This window comes from Cryptomeria japonica, chromosome 11 (genome assembly GCF_030272615.1).
Source record: "Cryptomeria japonica chromosome 11, Sugi_1.0, whole genome shotgun sequence".
In the NCBI taxonomy this organism is placed as follows: domain Eukaryota; kingdom Viridiplantae; phylum Streptophyta; class Pinopsida; order Cupressales; family Cupressaceae; genus Cryptomeria; species Cryptomeria japonica.
Window position 1 is genome coordinate 466,005,540 of NC_081415.1, and position 26,063 is coordinate 466,031,602.

Consider the following 26,063-nt stretch of genomic DNA (forward strand, 5'->3'; position numbering starts at 1 on the left):
GAATATTTTTGTTTTGCTCTATTTAACTTCTCACTGAAAAAGGCCACATGCCTACCCTTCAAACTCAAGAGTCCTCCTATAGATTTTTTAGATGCATCACATTCAATAGTGAATACCTTATGAAAATCAAGAAGGACTAAGATGGGCTGCTCTGCAATCTTTGTTTTCAAGTGCTCAAAAGACTTGTTAGCTTCATCATTCCAAGCAAATTGACACTTTCTTCCACCCTTGATGGTATCTCTCATAAGAGTACTAACCCCACTAAAATTTCTTATAAACTTTCTATTAAAGCTTGCTAAGCCATGGAAACTTTTTACCTCACTTGCAAATTTAGGTGTGGGCCAATTGAGGATTGCCTCCACCTTAGATGGATCCATTCTTAGATTACCTTTGGAAACAACAAATCCAAGAAACACCAATTCCTCCTACAAGAAAACACACTTGTCCAAGTTGACCTTCAACTGCTTCTCATGCAACCTTTTCAATACCAAATCCAAGTGCATCAGATGTTCATTTTTATCCTTACTGAAAATCAATATATCATCCAAGTATACTACCACAAAATTATTGATAAAGGGCTTAAGAACCTCATTCATTAACCTCATAAAGGTACGAGGGGAATTGGAAAGTCCAAATGGAATTACCATCCATTCAAACAAGCCTTCATTGGTCTTAAATGTTGTCTTCCATTGGTCTCCATCTCTGATCCTAATTTGGTGATAACCACTTTTCAAGTCTATTTTGGAGTAGTACTTGGCCTCTCCTAGACAATCCATCAAATCCTATATTCTCGGCATTGGGAACCTATATATGATTGTTATCTTGTTGATATCCCTAGAGTCTGCACACAACCTCCATGTCCCTTCTTTCTTAGGAGCTAGCACTATCAAAACTGCACATGGGCTTATACTCTTTCTAATGAACCCTTTCTCAAGTAACTCTTGGATCTGTCTAGCAACTTCTGCATTTTGTTCAAGGGTCAGTTTATAGGCTGCCTTGTTAGGTAGGGTAGCACCTACTATAAGTTCTATGCAATGACTAATTTCTCTTTGAGGAGGTAAGGTATCTGTGGTATTGTCTGCAATAATTCCCTTATACTTATCTAGTAGATCCCGAACCTCCTTAGGCCCAAATTTTCATTTTGCATAATGGCCCCTAGGATGCTTCTAAGGTTCATCCCTAGGCTTGACAACTATGGAAAAGCAAGGAGTATCCTTCTCCTTCAAATCCCTCATGAATTATTTCTCATCTACTAGCATGACACTAGTCACAATGTGTCTGTCCTTATTGTCATCCGGGAGAGGGGTCATGGTAAAGTTCTCTGCATTTTCGGTGATGGTGTAGACATTCTTTCTACCCTCATGCCTAGCATCCACATCATATTTCCAAGACCTACCAAGTAATAAATGACAAGCATCCATTTCTACCACATCACACAACACTCTATCCTTATATTCACCAATTGAAAAATCTTCCCAAACTTGTTCACTAATCAACACTTGTTGTCCCTTATTCAACCAAGATACCTTATAGGGATAGGGATCAAGCACTATTTGCAAGTTAAGCTTGGTGACCATCTCAACATAAGTCATGTTATCTATGGATATGGAATCTACAATGACCTTACAAACTTTACCTTGTACCTTGCAGGTGGTTCTAAAAAGAGACTTCCTCTGAGGTAGTTCTTTTCTTATGGGCTCCTTCAAGAGAGTTGTTTTTATCACCAAGAGCTCTGCTTGCTCCGGGTCTACAGGTCTTGAAGTTGATGTGTGGTAGGAGGTCATGCTCTGACTATCTTCCTCTTGAATCAAATGTGTTCTTCTTTCACCCCCTTGACCACCATTCCCTTGCTTCTCTGGACACCTAAAGGATTGATGCCCCACTTGGTTACAAGAGAAGCACCTACCGGTGAAAACACTAGGTCCTTTCCCACCAAATCTTCCTTTTCCATTTGCTCTTATCCCTCTAAAACTACCTTTGTTCCCTGATTCTCCCTCATGTTCCCGACTGCTTGTTTCTCCTTGGGGTTTAGGGTATGATTCTCTACCATTGAATCTGCCCTTACCTATGAAATTTGTACCCCTTCCTCTATTATGGTGTTCTCCTCGCCTCTTTTGCTTCTCCTCAATCCTAAGTGCCATTTGATAACACTTATGCACTGATTTAGGATTAAACAAAATGAGTTCATCTTGAATGTTGAACTTAAGGCCATTCATGTACCTTGCTAACTTTTGTGTCTCTCTCTGGTATCTTTGCTTTGAGTGTCATTCTGTGGAACTCCTCGGTGTAGGCACTAGCATCCAAATCCTTTTGCCTCATATTTTGTAGTTTCTTATGTGGAATTATCTCATAATCCTCAAGGACAAATTGCTTCTTAACTTCTGACACCATCCTCTTCCATGAAGTGATGGGGTTCTTACCTTCCACCATTCTTTCCCTTTGTAGGACAATACACCAACTAAGGGAGGGACCCTTCAATTTTGACTTAGCCACCTTTACTCTTTGGTTCTCTACCACCTCCTCATACTCAAAATAGTTTTCCAAAGCCTCAATCCAGTCCATGCACTACTCTGGATTTATCTTCCCTTGGAACATAGGTAATTCTGCTTTAGTGTCTCTTCCACCTACTCTCTTAAGGGCTTCAGTGAATTGCCTTTGATTTGCAGGTACAGTTGGGTTCTCTCCTTGTTCTTATCCTTCTTCTTCTTCCTCAGAGTTTGAGCCAACTTCCTTCCCAGCCTGATATTTCTTCAACTTTGCTAGTTCTTCTTCCATCCTTTTGTTCTCGGCTATTTGCCCCCTCACTATCCTAGCCAATTCTACATTGGTAACTCTAGAGGGTATCTCCTCTTCACTTTGTCACTCTATTTGATCTCCCATGGTTCAAACTCTTCCCAAGGTTCTTATAGAGCTCTGATACCACCTGATGCAGAGGTTTTCAACAGTAGTGTGGCAAACCCCACACACTCTCTGACCTTTCACTCTCACAATCTCAAGCCTATGAAGGCCTCAACTCATACCAAAACCAAAACTTGAACTTTATCCCTCACAAGGGTTGGAAAACACCTTCACTATGCCCTTAGGGTCTCACAAGACCTTCCACAACCTTCTTATCCTTGTTGGCAATAAGGTTCCATAGGTTCAATTGGCAATAAACTTCACCTACTCGCAATAGACTTCACCTACCGACACTGGTAGATACAAAAAGGCTCATTCACACCGGCATCCAGTTTACACCGACAGAATATTATACTGGTAAATTATAATTATAGTTTCAAATACCCTTTTGGAACTTCTCTCAGACTCCAAAGTACCAGATCTCCAACTTGCTCCAGCACACCTAGACACCTATTTGGGTCACAGACCTAGTTGATCAGATTAGGCCTGGGTTACAAAGGAAATGTATAGGAATGGATCCACAAGTAATATCCAATGCTTCAAAGGTATTATCTAATGTCTGACTGTACCAATTAAACCATCTAACTCCTTCTAATGTCTGGCATCATGCAATCCATCAATTTTTGATTGTACTTGTTTAAACCCTTACAAAGTTTAGGCTAGGCCTTGGTGGTAAAATTACCAATCCAACTCCCTTGATCTCGCCCCTTTTGAATATCATAATACACCCACCTAACTTGCATCCTACCAAAGGTCATTGAGACCCAATGACTAGATTGCAAGTTAGGGCCTCATCTTTGCACCACCCTAGGGAAATTAAGGGTTTTTGAACCTGTAGAAGAAAATTGTCAATATCTCCTTCCAAACACCACTTCAAGGGGTCAGACCAGATTCATATGAAATATTATTCAATTTTCTACTATACCAAGCCAAATTTTTACAAAATCATTCAACGTTCTGTACAGACAGTACGGAAAAGTAACAAAATTAAGGCAAAATCAGATTTGTTTCATTTCATACTCTCCACCAAACTTTTCCAAATCATTCTATGCATTTAACCAACCTTTCTCATCAGTTGTACCAGCACAAATAGGCTCCTCTCAATGACCACAACCAACTTTTAAATGGTTGTGACCGTTGGAAAGAAGTTACATCCCAACCGACAAATTTTCAAAAGTTGCTTTGACAACAATGACAACTTGTATGCAACTTTTGCAATGTTGGGTTCCTAAGCACCTAAACCTTATCAAACATATCTAAGGATACCATTAACCTTTAAAACACTTAAGACAACATTCTAGTATCATAAACACAAAATTTCATGATTCAAGCCCACATGGCCTAATAGACCTCTAGGCTTATATGTGCACCTGAGAGGTTATTGACCACACAAAGGCATTTTATTACATATAGGGTGATCCTTGAGATCTAACCCACTATGGCAACACAAGTAAACTCAAAAAAAACACTAGACACCCCTAATGGCATGAAAACACTGTGAAAAGAAGAGGTTCCCTACACCAAATCCATTATGATATGAAGATGAAGCTTAAACATGAGCCATTGGTTATAAATTATCATCTAATATGGGTACCAAGTTGGTGGGGCTTTGAAATTAACTTTTATGAACGATTGACTATTAAATTAGACTAGTTGACACAATAACTAAGGATTGGAAAACATTTTTCATTATTTATTATTAGACTAAATTAGTTGTTTTCTTTGTTCATTTTTGGGTTATCTAAACATGACTGTTGTTTTGATCCATTTTTACAACTCAAATGTACCTACCAAGTTCTTAATGAAATATATTATAAATTGAAATTTGTGAGAATGTGTGTACTCTATTTATACATATATATGGTCATTTGGTTCATGTTTCTTCAAGGTTGATTTTCCTTCAACTGTAGCGCCTTCTTTTATTCCTAATTTTGTATTTATTGCTCAAGGAATATTAATTACAAGGGATCTATCTTCTCAAAATCACAATCAATTATTATAGAAATATTATCCTTAATGCTAAACCTAAAAACAGCACAAGCCCCTTGAATTGGAATAATATTATAATAGTCATTGAGTTATCTTGTATGGAAATGTCACACTAATGTATACCTTGGAGAGAGTTGATTTCCTTTTAGGAGAGCTACATTGTGTTTTGTATTTCCTTAGAGTGTCAAACAACCTATCAATATATTGGCGCTAGAAGAAGGGATTCATGAATTTGAGCGCATTGGTAGAATACGTAGATGTAGATATTATATAAAATCATCCATGATTTCCTTCTTCCCAAGAAACAAGGATCATCAAAGATTAGGGAGTTAAAAGAGAGTTGCAATAATGGAGGCCCTAGTGAGGATTAATTAAGGAAGTCTACTACTTGGAAGACCCCCTTAGAGGGATGGTTGAAAAAATCTTGATAGGGCCTCAAAACGAAATCTAGGTGTTGTTGGGGGGAAGGTGAGCTATTAGAAATATTAAGGGTGATCTAATTGTTTCTTATTTAGGTAGTCTTGGAATCAAAACCAATAATGAAGAAAACGTGGTTGTTGTGTGTTGGGGAATCTACCTTTATCTATTAGTATTAATAATAGTTAGATCAAGGGAGACTCCAAATCTATTATATACATTCTCAATGGAAATTCAAAGCTAGGGTGCAAAATTGAGGATTATATTTTAGTGAGGAAAATGTTAAATATCATTTTCTCTACTTCATACCTCATTTCTTTAGAGAAGAAAATAAGTTTGATGATAGTGTTACTAATGAGAGCCTTAATTATGTGGACTAGAGGTGTTAGATAACTATGACAAGCCTTTTAGAGTGCACCGTTACATTTTTATTTTGATGATCTAAGAATGTATTCATTATTGACATGGTCAAATAGTTTATAATTGACCTAAATTCAGATATGATACTATAGATGGGCCTAATGTCCATCTGCATGTGCAAATAATAAATTCCTAGGTATCATGAATTGAGAGAATAGGTAGAAAAAGTTGGAAACTTTTTTCACTTTATGTTCTTAAGAGACTACTTCAATGCAATATAGCCTAGAAGGATCAGAAGACTAAGGGAATGAATCTAGTCCTTTAGTAGTATTCATCCACCCATGTTATTTTTTGACACAACTGACTTGATCCCATGGTGTGTGGAATAGAAAACTTCTATTGGCACATTTAAACCACTCTTAAATGATGTGTTTTGCAAAAATGCATTCATTTTTTACAATGGTCAAATGGTTTGGAGTTGACCTATGGTACTAAAGAGGGACCCAAAACCCACTTGTATGTGTAAAAAATATAATTTTTAGGGAAACATGGATATACAATTTTTCACCCTTAAAACTATTAACCCATGTACAAATTACATAATGAAATATTTTCAAGTCTTAAACCTATTATTTGTAAAATAGTCAACCAACTAATCCTAGTTGGAAAAGTGCATTTTGTTGGATTGCTAATGATGAGTCATAAATCAATACAAAATCCCCATTGCCCATTTAAGCTAACTAATAAGTCAATATGAAATTTCCATGGTACATTAAAGTTGTATTGTGGATGTGGGTAGACATGTGTTCTTTCCAAAAATTACAATGTATAATGAAAAAAGAGAAATGTTTTGATGCGTATAGTTATTTCTCATGATTCAAAGACATGAAATTTCATTGCAACTTGAAGGTTGTCCTTGCCCTCATGGATTGCAGAGGTTTTTTTTCATCGTAAAAAGTACCCTTCCTTGACTATTGTGTTGATTCTTTAGTCTTCCTTGTCATTATTTTTGGTTTTTTTTGTAGTTTTAGTGTCCTATTTGATTTTTTGAGTTGTATTTGTATGGTGTGTGTACCTCCCATTTCAAGTGATTGATATCCTACACAAATTCTCTACCCATTTGAGTGATCATATGGACAACAAATCCTTAGGTGACAAGAAGGGGAAAGAGTTCCCTAAAAAATGCATCAAATGTTAGATGTAATGAAGAAGTCCAAAGTGGTAAGACATTCAAGGAAGCCCTACAATAAGAGGAGCCAAAAGATACATTGAAAGAAGCAATGTTCCATGTGGGATTTGGAGGAGATAGTAAACGGGCCCTAGGTAATCAAGGAGGATCCAATGATGCCCAGGCTAAATGATGTAAGGACCCTCTCTTGCCTAGGGTACTGAGAGTAAACCCTAATGAAGAAATGTCGATAGCTCTTTAGAAAGAAGAGACAAGGCTTAAAAATGTGGCTATTTTATTTACTCTCCTAGCTATAAGGTTTTTTTTTACAATTGGCTCAATATTTTATGGAAGATCAAATTAGGAATATGCATATCCTTTTGCAAAATGATTCAGAGAGGCTTGTTCATCTTTTTTCTTAAAAAGCACAATATGCAAGAAAGAATATTGGAGAAAAAGTATTGGAATGTGGGTGAATCATTGTTTAAGGCCATTGCTTGGTCCCTTAACATCTCACAAAATGAAATTCTCTTCTGCTCCACCCCTAGATGGATTAATGTGAAGAATGTCTAAAAAAATATATGGAAATTTCTCTCCCAATTATTAAATCCTATTGGGAAAGCCCTGCAAATGGAACATACCCAATCAACATTGCCCCACCCGAATGCTAGAATCTTGATTTATTTTAATGAGGAAGTTCAAATACTTGAGGTACTTGAATTCCCAATGGAAGATCAAGTCCATAGATGTGACATTGAGGCTCTTGGAGGCCTCAACTCTTTCTTTCTGTGCAAATCTGATGGCCATCACAAAAAAGATTGTCCCAAAATTCCTAATAACAAGAAAATTAATAACAACCACCTCAGTGTTGCCTTCAATAGGATGGATGCTCAATTTTCTCCTAATGGTGGCTCTCATGAACAAACTCCACTAGAGATGTATTTGAGAAATATCTACAAAGAAAGTTTATCTCCATAACAAGATAAATTAGGAGCAACTGGCTCCCATGAGAGAACCCTTAGAAGGAAATAGGGGCAAAAATTATCCTAAAGAAGAGAGGGTGAAAAATGAATAATACTCTAAGAAGGAAGACAATACTAAACTGAATAATAAAACTGATATTTCTCACAAAAAAAGAACTCAAGAGCTTGTACTATATAAACTAAAAGAATTTAATAAGCTTAGATAGAGAATTAAAAATTATTTCATTGATGCTTTAGACACTATGAACACATTAGATAAAATGAGATAGCACTAAAGAAAGAAACTGAGTGTAGTGCCCCTCCCTAATTCATCTTTCCTTTTTGTGCATCGATAGACTATTTCGATATAGCATAGACTATTCTATGATGCTTTTGATAGATGTTTATGGATTTATCTATGACTTGGATACTTTTTGATGATAGACTTATCGTATTTGTAGTTGACATTCATGGATTATTATGATGGACTCTTATTTGATGATCTATATGCTTATGTGAGATTTGTATTTTCTTATGATGATATGATGGTTTCATGCTATGTGCTAACCTCACCTTATGATTATGTTGGATGAGTTGATGCTATGATTGTCGTGACTGTATTACTAGTGTATTTGTGATAGAGACGATGTCATATCACTCATTGTGAGCATGATATGATGTTGTTATTCTCTTCACTTGCCTGATCATTTATCATATATGTTATTGCATATGTTGTTGTACATGTAATCGTGGTGATAGGTTTGCAGGTACTAAACATTGACTCCACCTAGCTTCATAGGTCTGAGCGTGTCTTCATCCCAATGGCAAGTTGATTGGAGATGACATGACATCCCATTCTATACTCTAGGTTTAAGTTGATATCCTTGTCAGTCAGTGTCTTAATTTGAGTTGTGGTTGGTGTCTAGTGTTGAGTTGTCTTGAGGACTTGCGATATTTGATTAATTAAATTATTAATAAATTAATTGGTTTATATAGTTTACAATAATAAAGTAAATTAATAATTGGTATTAATATTTAATATTATTGAGAGATTATTATTCGTTAATGTTATCCTTTGGATTTAGATTTAATTAATGATTTTATATCATTATTATTTATTATTTATTTATATAGTTGTGGCTTTATTATTTGGATCCTATGGTTGGATTATTTAATTGGGCCTTTATATTTTATTGTGCCTCGGTTTATTTAATTATTGGTTGATTATATTATTATTTTCCCTTTTTACCACTTTGGGTTATTAATTAATTATTTATTCTACATTCCCTATTTTACTATTGGCTGAGTATATTGGGGGTAAGTTAATTAAATATTATTTTACATTCTTGCCTTGATTTTTTGAGAGGGTTGGTATGAAATATATTTTAACAGATATTTTTATCGGTCGACATATTCTATAGGTTGGATTTGATGCCCTATTTATTGAGTTTCTAAGCATTGTCGGGGTTGGTCATTTTTGGGGAAATTCTTTGCGATTGAATAATCTAGATTTTGGTTTTCCTTGGAGCTTGCTTGGTTGGCTAGATTGTGATTGGAATGGCTCTTCTGTAGATTATTTTGCCATCTCTTTGTTATTCCAGGTTGGAGATTTTGCCTGCCTTCGCATTTCATTTCCGAAAAGATTGTTTGTGAAAGATTGTCTACGGGAATGGGAAGAATGATTATAGTGTTAGATTCTTTGCATAGTTTATTGTCATTATTATATTTGGGGAAAATTACTGTATTTTATGAATTCTGATTACTGTGATTCATGGAGATGGTTTTTGCATCTTGTTATTGGATATGGCTATATTTATTTTCTGGGTAATGCCATGAATGCTATGAATGTTTGGAAGTCATGGTATCTTGTCTTGTTGATGTCTAAAGGAATTATTGAGATTGTGATTTATTATTATGGAAGGCTATGGGTTCACATTTCCTTTGAACTTTGATTCCTATTGCTTTGTTGGAAGTCACATTGTGTCTGGCTGTGGAAACACATGTTGTATCGGGACTTAGATATCCCTTGTATTTGTGTATTGCCTGAGCTTATACTTTGTTTTGTGCCTTAATTGGGCCAATTTTTGAGTCATTTCATATACCTAGAGCTTTCTCAGACTTTGTTGTAATTTGTATATCCATTTTTCTAAGTTTGCATATTATATGTGTTGGTCCTTTGCACATATGCGCTAGAATTGTGAAAGTGCTAATGCACCTCATGTTTGTGCTAATGGATATTGTGAATGCGTTGTTATTCTAAGTGGATGCGCTATACTTTAGAGTGTATGCACTAGTTATTTTTGGAAATGCGCTACTATATACCTCATATGTGTTGTACCAGTTGTTAGAAGTGCTATTCTACTAATCATATGCGCTAAAATATCTAACAAATGCGTTGTTCTAATTTTTAGATGCACTGCTCTGTTGAGCGAATGCGCTAAACTATCTTATTTGGTTTTTGAGTTGGTTTTTGTATTTCTGGGTCATTTCTGAGCTTTCAATTTGGTATTTTTGTTAGTCCAAAGGCTTTTTCTGAGATGTCTGAGCATCCTATGGTGAACCAGGATTTCATTTTTGTCATTGTTGTGCATTATTGGATAAATTTGATTATTTGTATTCTTATGTGATTAAGCAAGAAGATAATGCCTTGTTGTTATGTTGGGCTTATTGGATTCTATTTGATATTGTGGACATTGTTGCCATATGATTGTATGTACAAGCTGTGATATTGGTTATGCATTTATTGATGATTATTATTATGAATGGAATATTGGTTATTTGGATAATGCTTTGTGAGCCCTTTTGATCTTGTATATGTATGTGATGATACCCTAAGGGCTAGGAGCATGATTACGGAGAGTGGGCTTTCATGAGTGTGTCGAGGTCATGACAAATGAAATGCTAGGATTCCTTGTGTGAGGAGTCAGGGTCTAGACCGTTGGGATAACTCATTGGGAGTTTATTGTAATAATCAAGTGATAAAATAATAAATTAATCATAGGTAGCTTGGGCAGTAGTAACTCATCTTAATAAGATAAGAAATGTATATGTGGTACCCCATCTCATGGCTTGAAGTGCTAGTGTAGACCGTAGTGAGGTATGGGAAGATCTGGTAATTGGATAAATTGAACTCCCTTGATTTTCTCAAAGGTTGAGATGGTTTTGCATGTGTATCATAGATATCGGGACTGAGTTATAGGATATCCTTTATTGCTGGTGATAGCATGTGATGACACTCTTCCCTACATGTAGATCCTAGTTACCTATGCTTATTGTCATGGTGCCTCTGGATTCTTATGTCATGTATTATGCTTATATTGTGTCTTGTGTTTTGATTTTGCCATGTGATGTGTTTGGCATATTGTTCATATGGTCGCCTTTCCTTGTGGTTGTTAGTATGTCTATGTCCTTGGTTGTTAGGTGTCAACCTAGATTTAGAGTGTGTGTAGGATCTTGTGTCATCTCCTAGCACGTGGGGGCGGTTCCTTATGGTTCCACATGGTTGGGTATTTTGATGCCTTCTTCCATTGGGATGCTCTTTTGTTGGCATTGTGTTGTCATTGTTGTCAACCGGTATAGGATGACAACTGGTAGGGAGATTGATGAGCAGTGCTGGCATTGATGAATACTAGAAATGGTGCCATTGATATCATCTAGCATAGAAGGTCACTGGTACACAAGTTAGTGTTGAAGACATAAGGACTGCAGACTGATAAGAGACATGTTGGCAGTGCATGGTTGTCACCAACAAGAGAGCAAGATGTTGGGTGGTTGATTGTGATGAAGAGGGGGAATGTTACCTAAATCACATCAACACCGGAGGTGAATTATATGTAGGCCACCGGTAAGTCATGTGGATGTGATACAACAAGACTCTCACTGGATAAAGATGCAGTCACCATTTGAAGAGATGACTGACAATGAATGTGCCCCAACTAGATCACATGTATCTGTTTGAAGATATGCTTCTCAAAGAGGGAAGCCACATTGGTGCATTTCAAGATGCAGATGACAAGGATACACTCCCACTGGTAAGTGAAGCTTATCTCCTATTATGCATAGAATACATCATAGTCCTCCGAGATAAGACAAAAGATTAGAAGGAAGGTGAATGAAGGCTCCCACCAGATGAATCGGTGAAACACTAAGTTGCCTTAGGTGCATAAAATCATAGATATGCACTGGATCAACCGGGTAGACAATGAAGAGTTGCTAGTATAGAAATTGAAGGATATGGTTGTCACTTTGACAAACAAATTAATAACAAAACCGGTCTATTGAATGAAGAAGGCAAGGTTGAGCAGTTGCATACATATGGAGTATGTTGAAGATTAATGTTATGATGTCATCAAGGTGTTTATCGGTAAGTATGTCCACTGGTAATGCTAACAAAGTGCAAATGAAAAAGGCTCTCATATAATGAAGGCGATCATGAGGTAGGTTGGCATGTGTGCTAACTGGTTTAGGTGCTCCACCGAAAGAGAAGTAAAGTGCAAGGTTGAAGGCAGACCGGTTAGGGTATAACATAGAAGATGAACCCAGTTGTGTGGTTGGTCGGTGATCTTGTCTGGTCCGACATAGAAGACTTAGCAAAGGTGGATGTCAACAAAGGGGCCATGTGGAGGTGAAGTGGCATGCATGCACAGGTCGGTGTGATGTGTCGATGAGGTCGTTGGTGATTGGTGCAACATTTAATGGCGACTACGAAGCTCGAGGAAGAAAAGAAGAGGATTGCGGCTCGAGATCAAGGAAACAACAAAGATCCAGTACAAACTGATCTTACAGATTGAATAGGGTGAAGGAAACCGCATCACGCATGTGATCGATCAGACAAATGTCCAAAAATAATGCTACAGGCGACAAAAGAGAGAAGACGTGGTTCACAATGTAAACAGATGGGTGATGCTCATTGATTCGGTGTTGAACATTGATGAAGGACATGATATAAAATTGGATATGATATATCACAATGATCAGAGATCAAACTGGATCAGAGATCAGATTGGATGTAGATTCAGTGCATGGCGGAAACCCTAGCATGCCAATGTTCAAACTCACCTCTTGGCAGGGAAATCTAGCTATAAGTATGCGAGCCAAAGATATTGTTTGTTGCATCTAAATGAGAAAGTGTTTCTATTGTAGGAGAGAGGAAATCAGTCAAATGCTCAATGAGAATAAAAAAAGAGACTTGAGTGTGTGTGAGTGAGAAATGGGTTGAAGAGTTCAACCGACAACAATGAGGCAACCGGTAGCCGGTCGTTGAGTCTGATACAGGAGTACACCGGTTTGTGACTAAACCGACAGAGAAGAGTTACAGAAAATTGTAGAGAGGCAAGTTGAGAACCAGTAGGAATTGGATGGTAGACATTTCACTAAGTTATCAAAGACCGGTGGTGGATAGCAGCAGTGTGGCAAAGAAAAAAGTGAACCGGTAGAGAGCAGAACCAACAAAGAAGAAGAAGAGGATGAACCAGCAAAGGTGTAGCAGAGAGTAAGGTGCAACAGGAGATAAGGTTCCTACAAAGAAAAGGTGAGAAGAGAATCGACGGAGAGAAGAGTAGAGGAAAACCAGTTGAGAAGAGTAGAACCGGAAGAAAGATTGCAAAGGTTACATAACATATTTGTAATCGGGTATTAACTTTTTTATTTGAAATATGACATTATAATCATTGAGTTGTAGCTCGATGCAGGGGTTAGTGCTCCTTGGGTAGGTGCCCTAAAGAAGGAGTGGTACCCCTTCAGTTCATGCCCTAAATATTGTAACTGAATATTTTATTGTGAGGTTGGATTGGAGCAGTAGTCTCTAGCAGCATTTCTCACCGAATTTTTTCCCATCTTGGGTTTTTCTCATACATATGGTGTTATGTGATGTTCCTTTTATGTGTGCTTGTATTTGTGTTAGTCTCCCATCTAATCGATATGTCTGCTTTATATTAGATCTATTAACTAGTTTACACACATAGGTTAGAAAAGGGCTAAGGTTGGAAATCACTGATTCACCCCCCCCCCTTCTCAGTGAAATCTAGTGTTCAACAATTTGTATGAGAGTCTGGGTTCCCTGTTGATAAGATTTCTCTTGTTTAGGTAGATTATGGTATTGGAACACATGGTTTGTTTTGTGTCAATCCCTACTCCTATATTTGATGGTTCAAATTTCTCTTTTTGGAGTTGTAGGATGGAAGTCTATCTATCCTCTTTAGGGTTTGATGTGTGGATGTTGGTTGTAAATGACTGCCCTAGTAAAGTCAATCCTCCCACCGATTCAAATGCGGAAAGAAGAAACTAGTGTAATGATGTAGTAATGAAGGCTATACTCTATGGATTATTAGATGATGTCTCCTCATAGATGGACAAATGCAGATCGACAAAAATCCTATGGGACAGATTGAAGAACCTCTATGGAAATGACCCTACCACTGCAAAACCGGTTTGTGAAGAAAAGATGAGAAATGCAACTCATGCATTTGTAGATGATGAAGGAAGATCTGTTAGCAGCTACAATAGTGATGAAGAAGGAACCCACATATTCATGGTTCAAGATTTAGAAGATGAAAGGTACACATATGAGAATGATCATGCAAGTCATTCCCGCCGACGAGATGTGTTTGGCAGTGATAGTGAAGGTGAAGAAGAAGAAGAAGAAGCAAAAGTTGATCTTGAAGGGGAACTTGTAAGTGCACTCAAAGAACTTAGTAGAGTGAGGAATGAATACAAGTTATTTAAGAATACTACAGTTGTGGAACAAAACCGATTGATCAGATTCCTGGAAGAGTTTGAGAAATGTATCTCAGAGTTAAAGACTCAACAAGAAGACACCAAGGAGTGTCGATGTAATGATCTAGCATCTGAGCTAGAAGCCAAGGGTAAATAATATCAGCAACTAGTAGGAGAAATGGAGATTCTCCAAAATGACCTTGAGAAATGTTAGGATGAGCTTAAGGTAAGAATCTGATTTGATGGCAGCAGTGATGCCTTAGACAAAATGTTGAAGAAGAAAAAGCATGCCAAGGATACCGATGGATTAGGATGTGGTACCAGTGAGTGCTCTACAAGAAAGGAGACCTCCCACAAAGATATTAAATTTGTCTCTGCAAATGGAAATGGCAAGGGTCAAACCTTCATAATTAGAGATGCTCCCAGGAAGAAGGTTGATCTAACCATAATCGGTGAAGACATGCAGAAAAGGATGATGACCGGTGCTGCAAGAAAGAGCAATAATGCAGATCCCAAAGGAAAAGGGAAGATGGGAGAAGGCAACTTCACTGGAAGCAAGAAAATCAGAAGACAACAAAGAAGACCTCCTACCGATAGAAGACAAGGAAATTATACCACCCACAAGATAAAGCAAATGTGGGAAAAGAAGAGATCAGATGGAAGAGGTGCAGAGTGGACAATCCAAAATCCATCCCCGGAGAAGCAGAAATGGAGATACTAAACCGGTAAGATCTTCTCATGCTTGGAAAAATAAATTTGTAAGTAATAAGTCCTCCTTCTCCAATTACTGCTTTGCATGTAATGGATATGGCCATAGAGCACAAGAATGTAGAAAGGGATCTAGGAAAAACAATTTAGGTTTTCATAGATATCCTATATATGGGCATAAAGTTTTAAAGAGTAGAAACATGCATATCCCCTCTTTCAGTTATGCAAATACTTTATATTATTAAGGAAATGGTTTTGGTCATAGAAGTCATGAATGCAGGAGGAAGAATTCTCATTCCTATGGTAGTCAGTTGAACAATCATGCTCACTATAGAAGCAGTTGCAGGGTATATGAGCAACAAAGACTTGCAGGATACAAGAGGAGAAGTGTTCCTATGCAATCAAGGAATCCATGAAGACCGATAGCTGGCTACAATGGCTTGATCAGAAAAGGAGGAGCAAACCAATATATCAGAAGGTTCCCCAATCATGCATTGGCATGAACACTATTTGCTTCTACAACAATGTCTCCAATCATGTGGAAGAATCCAACAAAGCAAGGACCAACCAGAAAAAGAAGGTAACACCTTCTCCCAAGACTAAAAATGGGAGGAAGAATGAGATCAAGCAGGTATGGAGGAAGAAGCAAGAAGATGCAACCATGGACTGACACTGTGCATTCAATGCACAGGTGATATCTTCTAAGGCTTAAAGGAGATGAAAGACCTTGGGGGGAGTAGCACATTGACCATATCATTCACCTCCTTAGTGGATGAGGACAAATGGAAGGACATGTTGATGTCGGTATAAAGGAAGGACATGAGATGGTAAGTGTGTGTAGTGGTTGCCTTGACTACACATCTACAAATGAAAGATGGATCACTATTGTATGTGCCAATGGTTGAAAAAATTGTAATTAGGATCATATGCAAATCGACACAAGAAGATAGGAGTTACAGGTAGGTGCTCTGGTAGTGATGATGGACCAGTACAAGAAACCGATATGTGTTGGATATTACCGGTATGTATGCTAACAGGTACTTGCAGGTTATGTAAGACAATGAGATTCGAGATTATTGCACTAGCCTGGGTAGCATGGAATGAGGAGTTTATGTCTCAGGTGGTATTAAAGAAGACCCAAATGACATATAGTGGTCCGGTTGTTGATTATGTATGCATGCATCCTTTTTGGGATAAACGGTTTTGATTTATGGCATGACAATGATATTGTATGGCATTGTGTACACCTAGAATCATGTCATATACTCTGATGGTTATAATGGAGTTGAAAGATCATCATTTGATCATATATGCACAACTCAATCGGTATATGGTGCAGTTTGGCTTCATTTTTGGACCTGATCGACAATGAGGACCTGAGATGCATGACTCAAGGGGAGTTGACAGTCATATTTTTTGACTAGTATCAGACTTGCTAAACACAGAGGGTCCGCAAGTGTCTATGGTTGTGCCGGTATGTTTGAGTCCTTGGAAGTATTTGGGGTTGTGAGATATTTCAATGTCTATCCAACTAAAATCACAACTGGACCACCGGGAGTGTTGCCTTCAAAGAGGGAACGTTACCTACATAGGAGAACATGCAGTTGGTATTGGAAGAGATACAATTGGTATTAGTGTTAGCTTCAACACTTGATATTAACAAATTGGGGTTAGAATAACTACTGCATATCAAAGGGATTTGATGCAGTCTGAGCGGAAGGTATGTTGTATTCATTGACATATGTGCCTTCAATTGGTTTCAGACTTGTATATGTAATAGGGTTTCGGTCTATATATACACTTGATTGTTGAACAATTAGTGTCAGTTGGTGGTTGAGCCCTCCATCTCAAGTGTTGTGATTTGAGAGGATGAAATGTATGATGGTCAAAGGATGAGGAGCATTCGGTTGAGAAAAAGTTGTTTAGAAAATTGTCAGTGCCTGATAGAGATAAGGAGGAGAAATAAATCTGTCAGTACCCTTTTCCATTATTGTCAAAGGGGGAGAGAGATTCTATAATATGTCGCATACTACATGTGTGAGTATCCATGAATCACACAAAGGGGGACAAAGAATATGTAGTATGTCGGATACTACATGTGTTGACATCAATGCCAAAGGGGGAGATTGTTGGCATTGTGTTGTCATTGATGTCAACTGGTATAGGATGACAACCGGTAAGGAGATTAATGAGAAGTGTTGGCATTGATGAATACCGGAAATGGTGCCATTGATGTCATCTAGAATAGCAAGTCACCAGTACACAAGTTAGTGTTGACTTATGTTGAAGACATAAGGACTGTAGACCAGTAAGAGACATGTTGGCAGTGCATGGTTGTCACCAACAAGAGAGAAAGATGTTGGGTGGTTGATTGTGATGAAGAGGGGGAATGTTACCTAGATCACATCAACATCGGAGATGAGGTATGTGCAGGCCACCAATATGCTGTGTGGGTGTGAAATGGTAGGACACCCACCAGATAAAGATGTAGTCACCATTTGAAGAGATGACTAGTAGTAAATATGCCCCAACTGGATCACATGTGCCTATTTGAAGATATGCTACTCAAAAAGGGAAGCCACATTGGTGCATTGCAAGATGCAGATGACAAGGATCCACTCCCACTAGTAAGTGGAGATTATCCCCTATTATGAATATAATGCATCATAGTCCTCTGAGATAGGACAAAAGAGTAGAATGCAAGTGAATGAAGGCTCCCACCAGATGAATCGGTGAAACACTAATTTGCCTTAGGTGCATGAAATCAGAGATATGCACCGGATCAGTCAGGAAGACAATGATGAGTTGTCGGTATAAATATTGAAGGATATGGTTGTAACTTTGACAAACATATTAATAGCAGAACCAATCTATTGAATGAAGAAGGCAAGATTGAGGAGTTGCATACAAATGGAGTATGTTGAAGATTGATGACATGATGTCAGCAAGGTGTTTACCGGTAAGTATGTCCACTAGTAATGTCGATAAAGTGTGGATGCAGAAGGCTCCCAGCTAATGAAGGTGATCATGAGGTAGGTTGGCATGTGTGTTAACCAGTTTAGGTGCTCCACCAGAAGAGAAGCAAAGTGCAAGGTTGAAGGCAGACTGGTTAGGGTATAACCAACAGGGTCTGTGAACCAGTAGATGAACCCGGTTGTGTGGTTGGTTGGTGATCTTGTCTGGGCTGACATAGAATACTTAGCAAAGGTGGATGTCAACAAAGGGGCCACATGGAGGTGAAGTGGAATGCATGCATAGGTCAATGTGATGTGTCAGTGAGGTCGTTGGCGACTGGTCCAACATTTAATGGTGACTGCGAAGCTCAAGGAAGAAAAGAAAAGGATTGCGGCTCGAGATCAAGGAAACAATAGAGATCCTATACAGACTGATCTTACATATCGAAGAGGGTGAAGGAAACCGCATCACACATGTGATCAATCAGACAAAAGGCTGAAAATCATGCTACAGACGGCAAAAGAGAGGAGACGTGGTTTGCAAGGTAAACAGATGGGTGATGCTCATTGATTGAGTGTTGAACATTGATCAAGGACATGATATAAAATTGGATATGATATATCACAATGATCAGAGATCAGATTGGATGCATATTCAGTGTGTGGTGAAAACCCTAGCGTGCCAATGTTCAAACTCACCTCTTGGTGGGAAAATCTAGCTATAAGTATGTGATCCAAAGATATGGTATGTTTATGCTGAATGAGAAAGTGTTGCTACTGTAGAAGAGAGGAAATCAATCAAGTGCTCAATGAGAATCAGAAAAGAGACTGAGTGTGTGTGAGTGAGAAACAGGTTGAAGAGTTCAACTGACAACAATGAGGCAACCGGTAGCCGGTCATTGAGTCTGACAAAGGAGTACACGGGTTTGTGACTAAACCGGCAGAGAAGAGTTACAAAATATTACAGAGAAGACAAGTTGAGAATTGACAAGAATCAGATGGTAGACATCTAACCAAGTTATCAAAGACCAGTGGTGGATAACAGTAGTGTGGCAGAGAGAAAAGTGAACCGACAAAGAAGAAGAGGATGAACCAGAAAAGTTGCGACAGAGAGTAAGGTGCAGCAGAGAGTGGGTTGTAGCAAGAGATAAGGTTCCTATAGAGAAAAGGTGAGAAGAGAACTAATAGAGAGAAGAGAAGAGGAAGACTAGTTGAGAAGAGTAGAACCGAAAGAAAGATTGCAGAGGTTACATAACACATTTGTAACTGGGTATTAACTTTTATTTTTGAAATATGACATTTTAATCATTGAGTTGGAGCTCGGTGCATGGGTTGGTGCTCCTTGGGTTGGTTCCCTAAAACAGGGGTTCGTTCTCCTTGGGTTGGTGCCCTAAAGTAGGAGTAGTACTCCTTGGGTTGGTGCCCTAAATGTTGCAACTGAATGTTCCATTGTGAGGTTGGATTGGAGCAGTAGTCTCCAACAACATTTCTCACCGAGGTTTTACCCATCTTGGGTTTTCCTCATACATATGGTGTTATGTGATGTTCCTTTTATGTGTGGTTGCATTTGTGTTAGTCTCCCATCTAATCGGTATGTATGCTTTATGTTAGATCTGTTAACCGGTTTACACACATAGGTTAGAAAAGGACTAAGGTTGGAAATCACTTATTCACCCCCCACCCCCCCTCTTAGTGACATCTAGTGGTCAACATCTTCTTGTATGCTCTTGTGTGTGGATGTGGATTCAATATCTCTCTAGCATATGGATGGATTCATGTGGCAAATTGATGTATTATGATTCACTTGGCATTTGTTAAAGTAGGACTTATGAGATGGTTTTATTTGTAGAAAAAAAACTATGTATTTGATGTAACGAGATCTTGTCTTCGTATGTAATGAAAGATTGTAATAGATTTTGATCATGAATTTTGTAATAAGGAGATAATGTTGTAACCATTGTCATACTTCTTTATGTATCTTGGATATTGGTAATTGATGGAAAGAAGCTATTTGAAATTATGATTATATAAGTGTTAATAGATAGCTTTAAATGGTAATTGGATAATATTAGGATGCATTCTTGATAGTTTAAGTAGATGAATGATTCTCTATGCATTGTAGAAATGAAGATAGGAAGAGATGATTGAATAAATTTGTATTATGGAAAGGAATGTGATGTTACGTTCTTAGTGTTGTATTAAGTAATGGCATCGAGATACCCTAGGGAAAGACATTTGATGTATTGTGTTCATTTTTGCTTGCCTATTATGCTTTGTAATTATGTTATGAAAGATGACGTTGTGTATATCTTGTATTTAGTCGTTTAATGCATGCGATTAATTAGTTATATGTGATGCATTAGATGATGTTTAAAAAATATATATCTCTATTAGCATGTTAGTTAGTGATATTTCTCTAGGGTATTTTGGTGGGCATTACACTAAGAAACCAAGCCAAATTGATGATGTGAACACATTGAAAAACAGTTGGACAACACTAAAGGAGGATACTGAAAAACAAACTCAAACTAAAGAGGTAAAATCCTCCTCAGTGGTCATTATTAATTTCGAGTTTAATAATGATATTGCCCTTCCCTCAAACCTAACTGACTCAACATACTTGATGAAACACAGGATGGGCTAATAGACAGTGAGGATTAAGATATGATAATTGATACATATTGCCTTTTTTATTCTCACTCTGACTCTTGGCAAAGAGGAAGGTGGGAAATGAAAGAGAATCATACTAGGAAAGGGTAGGAGAAAGAAAAAAGTGGTAAGTAGAACAAACAATGCCATAAAAGAGGGTAAGAGAGTGAAAAGGATTGAACTTCCTAAATGTTTTAACAATTTGCGTAAAAATGGAAAAGATGAATTGCCTACCCAAATTCAAATATGATCAAATATATCAGTTGGAACATCAACAGATTGGAGTCCCCTGGTAGACAATATATAATTAGATCTCTTTGTAATCAAAATAAGAGCATAAAATTTCTACTTCACCAAGAAGTCAAGGCAATGGGGTTTCACTTAATCAACAATTTGAATTTTATTTGGAAAGAGGCTAGACTCTTCCACACATCTGATGAGGAAAGGAAGGGGGGAATCGTAGTTCTTGGAGCAAGTATATTAAAAATCATGGGTGTTCTCCCTACAATAAGTGCCTATGGGTGCAGATTGTACAAGATAATTTTAAGTTTGGTATATGTTCAATGTATGCTCTAAATGACCACAAGGGTAGAACTACCCTTTGGCAATGGATGAATGAAAATCTCCCAATAACCATGGGTGGTGGGGAGAGATTTCAACATGATAGAGAACAAAGAGGATAAGAAAGGTGGTAATCCATGGGGATGGAAACGTAATGAGGAGTTTTTTGGGTAAGGATGAAGAAAATGCTCAAACTTTTTAATCCACTAGAAAGTGAAAAAAAGAGAGTAAAGGGATTTAGCACAGATGGTGTAGCAACCAAGAGACAAAAAGGAAAGTGTATTGTAGATTGGATAGGTTTTATGCCCAAAGAGAACTTTTTCTTTGACAGTAACATAGATAATAACTATAGGTTTTATGCCCAAAGAGAACTTTTTCTTTGACAGTAACATAGATAATAACTATGTACAAGTGAAACCTAGAGCACTCTCTGATCATCACCCCATCAAGGCCACTATTGTGTTCAAGAGAAACAACCCCACTAGAGTGATCACTAAAAGGGGTATTTTCAAGATAAACACTGAACTGTTAAAAAAGGAAGATTATATAGATGACACTTATGCCCTAAGAATCATTACAAAGGTAGTGAATAATAGAGAGGACAATAGATCATACTAGAATTTATTAATTGGAAATAGATAGAAGCTCCCAAGAACTATAGGGAGAAGGAAGGCTATTTAAAATAGGAGAAGGGAATGTAAGCTACAAGAGGAATCGATAGCAGTGGAAAATAGAATTTAGGAAGACCAATGGAACAATGATCTGAACAACCAACTTAAGATGGTCCAACATAAACTCAAAAATTTCAATGTAAGAGAGATCAAGGGGCAAGAGCTAGAGAAAGGATGAATTGGATGGAAGGAGATAGAGGGACAAAATACTTCTTCAATATCCTCAAATAGAAGCAAAGTATAGAAGTTATTAGACCAATTCAGGACAAAGACAAATGGTCTCATAATAATGCACAAATTAAAGAGGTTTTTCTAAACTATTACAAAACAATCTTCACTGCTAAGGATGAAGAAATTATTTGCAAACAAGCATAGGATATATTTAGGGAAATCATTCTAAATAATATTAGCCAAGATACGAATAAGGAAGTTTGTAGAGGCATTGTCAAGGAATAAATAAGCAGGGCCATTCTCTCCTTTCATAATGACAAGTCCCTAGGAGAAGATGGATTGCCAGAAGAGTTTTATAAATATAATCTTGAATTGGTGGTAGAGGACCTATTTGAGGTCTATCAGGAAGCTATTAGAGAAGGATCTCTTGGAGAGAAGATCAATAGAGGTATCATTAAGTTGTTACCTAAGGAAGGGAATAAAAGTAATATTAAGAATTAGAGAAATATTATACTTCTGAACATCTCATATAAAATCCTTGCAAAATTGCTGGATAGGAGGCTCACTAATATTTTGCATGCTATTGTAAACCAAACCCAAAAAGGGTTTATTAAGAAGAGATATATACTTGAGAACTTACCTACTAGCTGGGAAAGTCTTGATTGGGCAAAGAGGAGTGGGCAAGAGGTGGGTTTCTATTACTTGATTTTGGAAAATTTTATGATTGGGTAGAGTGGTCCTTCATCATAACCATCCTGAAAGTTATGGGATTTCCTGAATCATATAAGACTTGCACCATCTTATAGGCAACTTTCAAAATCCTCCCCCCCTTGTAAGATCCATCAAGAAAGATTGTCCATTGGCCCCAACCTTATTTGCATTCGCCACAAAAGATTATACTGTGCTCTCAGAACTAGCCTAATTGGTCCAAATTTGCAAGGTATTAAATTATCAAACTATACATCTCTTCTCAACATCCATTTTGCAGATGATATAGCATTATTCCCAATGTTGAGTAAAGATAATGTGAGTAATTTGGTTAGTAGACTTAATCTATTTTGTAAATCCTTTGGCTCCAAAGTCTCTCAAGCCAAATCTATCCTTCTTAGTTGGTTTGACGAACCCTCAAATTGGATCAATATATTTGGATGGCAATGGGGAGGCCCTAATAAAATCATTAGATATCTAGGGATCCCATTCTCTATCTCTCCCTCATTGCCAAAAACGTGGGACTAGATGTTCCCTAAAATTGAAAGGAAATTGAAAGGTTGGAATAGAAATTACTTGTTTTTGGCTAGTAGACTTCAAGTTTGTCAAAAAACCATCTCCTTCTACTCTATTTACTAAGCCTTGACCTAGTTTTTTTTAGGCCATCAAGTGAACAAATTGCATAAATTGATTAGACAATTATTTTGGTTAGATGGGAGAGGGAAATAAACGAAACATGTTGTTACCTAGGACTAGTGTTGTGTGAGAAAGGAATTAGGAGGGTTGGGTCTAAAAGACCTTAGAAAGTAAGGAATTAATCTAGCTACTAAATGGATTGTTAAGGCACTATAAGGTGAGGAGCCATGGAAAGTTTTGATTAGAAGAAACATACAAGATGCCTCTCTCAAAAGTGCCAGAAAATGGAAATGTTTACATATTCATGACATATTATTTGGGAACTTTAGTGCTATTCCACTATGATCCAATGTGTTTTGCAACATATGGAGAGCATGGAAAATCTGCAAAGAAAAAATCATGCATACTAAAGCAATAAATTATGAGAAAGGAGAAATGCCTAGCTACAAATCTATAGAGTGAGCTTGTTCTCTTATAACACCTCCTAAAAACTATGGATATCTGGGAAAAAGGATAGAAAGCTTTCTTCTAAAACTGAAAATACTACTCTAAAGGAGGGATACACCTAAATGAAAAGACTTGCTTGCAGCCCTAAGTCACAATTTGTTTCAAAAAGATGTTTCTTTACAACTGAGCACAAGATGTTCAACACATAAGTGTTTCATGAAAAGGATTCAAGATTTCTAATGCTTGTTTGAAGGAAAAATGTTTATTTTTCACAACTCCCACACATTAAAGTTTATAATCATAATCCATGACCTGCATTAAACATATCATTATTGCATACATTCTAATATGAACAAGACAAAATTGAAGGATTTATAGACAAATCACAACAATTATATCAAAATAATTCATCATAAGATGAGACAAGAAATATAGAAGGAGGAAAATTGCTTCTTTTATTCAATAAAAAAGACTTGCTACTATTACAAATCTGGAAAATATTTCTAAAATATGAAAATTTTGAGTTACAATCAATATTTGTTGTGTGTTTGCAAGCAAAGAGAAAAAACTAAAAAAAGAATGAGAAAGAAAGGACTTATAGAAGTGAAGCCCTAAAAGCAACCGATTGATGAGATGGTAGTGCCTCCTTGTACTGAGCTGAAACTGAATGCTTTTCTTTTGAAATCTTTATCCTCTTTGTATGAAATATCCTTGAGGTCGAATTTGATCAAAAATTTTGAAAGGAAGGAGGTGGAACTGCTACAAACTAAAGTTTTATGCTCCCAAAAGTTGTCCAACTCATAACTAACCCATGAGGGGTCTTTGAACTACACTTGTACTGTTGTATGTGCCCTAAAACTCCTCCTTTTCAGCCCTCAAACTAATGCTTTCTATTGTGACTCCACCTCTTGATATTGAACTGAGGGTAAACTATTATTTTTGCTCTCAAGATCCTCTTTTTTTTAGGTGATATCTTCAACTTGTATGAATAGAAGCTTGTATTGAACTTAAAGTTCACTTAACCATATGAAGCGTAGAGTTCCTTTGAGGATTTAAACTAACACATAACTCAATATTTGTGTATCATCTTCTAATCTCACTGTCATTAGACTTATCAGCTTATAGTTATGACCTACATTTTAGTACTTTTTGTTGCTCTACGTTGAAAACAGACTCTTCACAACATTTATCATTGCTCAAACATTGGCATGATGAATCTCTGATAAGCTCACTATGATTTGTTCTTTCATACTGCAATAATGATTTGAACTAGGGTTGTGAAGCCCTTTTTCATACATTTTATGTCACTATGATGTTAGGTTGAATTTGATGGTTGTCTCTTGGACTGCTTCTTCACCTTCTTTGATTCTTGTTTCTCTTTTCCAACAGGGATACCTCTATGACAATAGTCATTGTTCTCATGACTGCGTTTTCTGATTTCTCAGACTGTGAGTGGTATATGAACTGTGACTAAATCTGCTTTTCTGGGTGACTGCAAATTCTCAATTTATTTGCTCCAAATCCTATAACAGTAGGGTTAGTTCATTAGCTACTACTTTTTTCATTTAATGGCTATCACATGCTACTGTTTGTCCTTTAAAGTTCATTTCTCTATGTCTTTGATACATACAGTGCCCTTTTTCTTGGCTTGCTATAACAATAGTCCTTAATTTTTGTTGTCTTATTTATGGTCTTCTAGACTTGAATGTTCATGCCATTGATTGCTAACTTGGATTGCATCCTTAATTCCTTGTGCCCTCTGTCATGCCATGATTATCAAAGACTGCAATGCCTGGAAATCGATGACTGTTTTCAATGCCATGTTCACTATTCACTGTGTAAGGTCTTCTATCACTGTGATCTTCCATTAATGAAGGATTCATAAAGCTACACTGTTACTATCTTTTCACCTTTGTGAGTTGTGACTGCATCTACTTTGCTCATTGGTCATCATATGTATACTGCCTTTTTTGTGCTTTGTTTGTCTATTAATTCTTTGTTGATTCACTAGCTATGTATAAACAATGAGCTTCATGGTTGATACTGTTGA